The sequence below is a fragment of the Artibeus jamaicensis genome, unplaced genomic scaffold (genome assembly GCF_021234435.1).
Source record: "Artibeus jamaicensis isolate MK-2021 breed Jamaican fruit bat unplaced genomic scaffold, CSHL_Jam_final contig_3105, whole genome shotgun sequence".
In the NCBI taxonomy this organism is placed as follows: Eukaryota; Metazoa; Chordata; class Mammalia; order Chiroptera; family Phyllostomidae; genus Artibeus; species Artibeus jamaicensis.
The window spans coordinates 484,960-489,165 of record NW_026521715.1 but is presented as its reverse complement, the minus strand read 5'-3'; positions in this window follow the sequence as shown (position 1 = coordinate 489,165).

The window sequence follows — 4,206 nt, the reverse complement described above, 5'->3', positions numbered from 1 at the left end:
CTGACCACCACCTAAAAAAACTATTCTTCCTTATTTGAAGTTCATTGACAAAGACTGAGAGAAAGCAAGTATGTAGATTGCCTGCCTGCAAAGATGGTCACCACTAATTTCTGCCATCAACAGCAGGAGTATACGTCCCCTATCTTCTTGAATCAGGGATGTCCTGTGACTTGCTTTGATCAATAGAATGTGGTTGAAGTGACAATGTACCAGTTCTGAGCCTGGTGGCTTCAACACTCACCCTCTTCTTACCTAAGCTGCATGGAAAGAAGTCCAGGTTCTGATAGACATGAATGCCACAGAGGATAAGAGACAATGGGGAAAAAGAGGCTGTATGGAAGAAAGCTCTGCAGCTCAGAGAACAGCTAGCACCATAACCTCAAACACGAGAAAGAAGCCATTTGGGACCTGTCAGTTCAGTATAGCTACCAGCTAAATGAAACTGCATGGATGAACTTAGCCAGCCCCACATGAATAGAGATAAGCCATCCCACTGAGCCTTGTCCAAATTCCTAAACCACAAATGGTAACCAGTAAAAATTTGGGGGTGATTTGTTATGTAGCCATAGATAACTGAGACAACAAGTACAGTTAAGTGGACATTCAGTAAAACATGAATAGACTGGGGAGGGGATAAAGTCTAATCAAATAAACCTGTCATTAGGACTGTCAAAAAATAGTGTTATCAGTTGAACTTCCTGACATGTTTGTCAGGATCCTTGATTGAATGCAACATGCCAATGGGCTGATGTGGATTTTGTGACCAGAACTTCTTGTGTAACAAATATTCTGGTTCTTCCACAGTCCCAAAAAATGAGCTCCCTCTCTCTTTCCAATGGCATAGGTATGAAAGAAATGCAGAACGCCTGCTTTCTTATCTAAGGTAGGTTCTCTCATGTAGCTGGCAGCAAAATAACTGAAATAATTGTCATCCTATTATACTCTTCTTAGAATGGTCAGGTAAGTCTCAAAGTGTTTGTGTTATTTTTCATAAAAGACAAATGGATGAATTTCAAAAAATGTCATCCCAGCCATAAAACTGATATTGAGATACAAAGTTTGGGTGTGTGTATGGTAGGGAGTGAGGGTAGAAGGGGTTACTTTTGGGCACAGATTAACTCACCTACCCAGTAGATGTCTGGGTGTAAGTTCTACAGGCACAGCTTACTGCTTCCTTATATATTATCTTGCACTTTTCTCCAGCTCTTATTTGTTAAGCGGCTTCACCGTGCATGATATGGTGGAGGGGCATGGCAGGGTACAGAGCCAAGTTAGCTCTGTCCCTCCTATCAGGGAATTTGCCATTTTACACTTTTGTTGACTGCTAGCTTCCCAATATCTAGAATATTATCTGGCAAATAGCAGGTGTTCAATAAATAGTGTCAAATGAATACTTGATTGAATGAGTAAGTGGCTTTCTGTATATGAGCCCCATTTTTGTGTAAAGACCGTAAGTAGGTCACAGGAAGTAGTCCTAAAATCATGGACTTTTAAAGGACAAATGGGCCTTTGTGATCATCTAGTGCACTGGGTCAGGCCCCGCCTTTCCCCAGACCTGCTGGACCAGAAACCCTGGGGTGAGGCCCAGCATTGCATGTTTTAACAGCAGGAGATTTTCATCCATCTGTTTCAGGAACACCCACCTAGTCTGAATTCCTAATTTTACAGATCTGGAGAAGGAATAAGGTGGTCCCAACACAGTTACTTAACAGCTGGAAGTAGCACTGGGGTGACCAACCATCTAGACATACCTAGAGCTGAGGTGTTTCCCAGGTCACACAACTTCCAGCACTAATATAGGGGAAGTTCTGTGTAAATTGGGACAAGGCGGCCACCTCCATTAGAACCCTAGTTACCAAATTCCCATTTTAGCCCTTTGCCTGTCTTATAGCTCACCTCTATGACCACAAAGTGGGGAATGACTTGAGTGATTTAAGTACATTAACTCCTTTAATCCTCTCAATAGCCCTAGGAAGTAGGAGCAATATTATCTGTAGGTCACAGGGCTAGGAAATTAGATTCCTGAACCAGAGTTATTAAACATCGCTCTCAAATACCTTCTTTTTATTATAGTGAATTCCCAGCTCCTCTTCCACTTAAAAAACAAAGCAAAGAAACAAACAAAAATCTTCATTCCTTTGTTTCTCTTCATAACACTATTCACTGTTTGCAGTTGTTTTCACAGTCTGTCTACCTGATTTTGGAAAACAGAGCTGGAGGGTGGAAACCACTACTCTATCTCACATAGTACCTCATGTGGCGGGGTTCAGGACAGGCATGTATGAATGTCACAGGCATGAAAGCAACAGTCATTGACTGGTGGACTAACTGACCAAGGTGGACTTCCAAAATAAATCTAGTATTAACCAAATACCTACTATGTTTCAGCCACCATCCAGGCAACAAAGGTGGGTCACACTTGGCTTTCAGTTGGGATTCATTTGGCCCAATGTGTTTATTTTCAAAAATTGAACTTGACCTATTTTTAAGAGTTAGGCATCTGTTCACTGTCTTAATTTGTATTTCCCACCTGGCAGGCATTTGAGTTTGCAACTATGATTTCAGGATTTCTCTAACATTAATTCATTTTTTCTTTACAATAAGCCTATGCAATAGGCATTCCCATCTACACTTAAATAATAATAATAATAATAATAATAATAATAATAATAAACCCAAACAAACAAAAAAAACCCAAGGCTTCAAAAGTATAGGTAACACAGCCAAGTTCACAAGTTCCTTGTAAATCAGGAAACAGGATTCAGCTCAAGGCTAACTCTTTTCTTTATATCCACCCCCCTCCGTCCTACCTTTCCCTCAGCCACTAGGCTTCTCTAGGCATCACAGGAATGAGGGACCATCTCATCTCAGATGAACTGTGTGTTTCACAAGGGTGAGGCTTCTACAAAAAGGAATCTTCTCCTGAATTCAGCAAAATCAACCCAAATGTACCCAGGGTCTCCTAGATGATCCTTTCCTGTGACTCTAGTCCCTCACTCCCTCGAAGAACATGCTAAGCGAGAGGGACAGTCAACTGTTTTAAAACACTGTTTTTCTAAATCCTCATCCAAGAATATGTTCATTAATTTTTTAGAGAGAGAGAGAGAGAGAGAGAAAGTGACGGGTAGAGAGAGAGAACATTGATGTGAGAAAGAATCATTGATCGGTTGCATCCATATGAGCCCCGACCAGGGATTGAACCCACAACCTAGGTATGTGCCCTAACTAGGAGTTGAGTTTTCAACCTTTTGGTATATGGGATGATGCTCCAACCAACTGAGCCACCGGTCAGGACTCAAAGCACTTTTGGAAGGTCATGGTGGGACTAAGAACTGACCTCTGGATTAAGCAATACAGATGTCATTTGTAACTTTGACAAGAGCACTTTTGGTGAAGTAAAGGTAAAAGCATGATTTGAGTGTTAAAGAGAGAATAAAAGATAAACATTGGGCACACTGAGAATAGAGAGCACTTAAAATGTTAAGAAAAAAGAGAGAGAGAAATATTGAGGTGAGAGAGAAACATTGATCGGTTGCCTCTTGCTTGTGCCCCAATGGGGGACTGAACCCACAACCCAGGCATATGACCAAGAATCAAACCTGTAAACTTTCAGTTTGCAGGATGATGCCCAACCAACTGAGCCACACTTGCCAGGGCTAGAGAGCACTTTTGAAAAACTGCTCTATAAAGGAGAACAGAGAAATGGGGAGGTAGCTGGAAAGGGAGATGGAGTCAAGTGTTTGTTCTGAAATGAGAGAAGTACCATATTTGTAATGATGAAAATATTCTTGTAGAAAATGGGAAGAACAAATAAGGTACTAAGTGAAGAAGAGAAGTATGAAAGCAATATTCCTGGATAGGTAAGAGGGACAGAGTCCAGTGGGCAAATGGAGATATTGGTTTTAGCTGGGACCACAGAACCTTAACAAGCTGGAAGGCAGATTATATGCAAAGAAGCATCTAGCTATGGTGGTGGGAGTTGGTCGATATTCACTTCTGATTGCTTCTTTTCCTTGGTGAAATAGGAGGCAAGATCATTGAGAGAGAGAATAGGGTGGGGGTATGGGAGGTTTAATACGTATGAGAAGGTACAAAATAATCATCCATGGGAGTTGGTGTGAGGAAAATGGAGTAAGACTAGCAGGGAGCATAAGTGTCCATTCGAGGTTAGAGGACATGAATTAAAGTGAGGCTAATCAGCCTGCC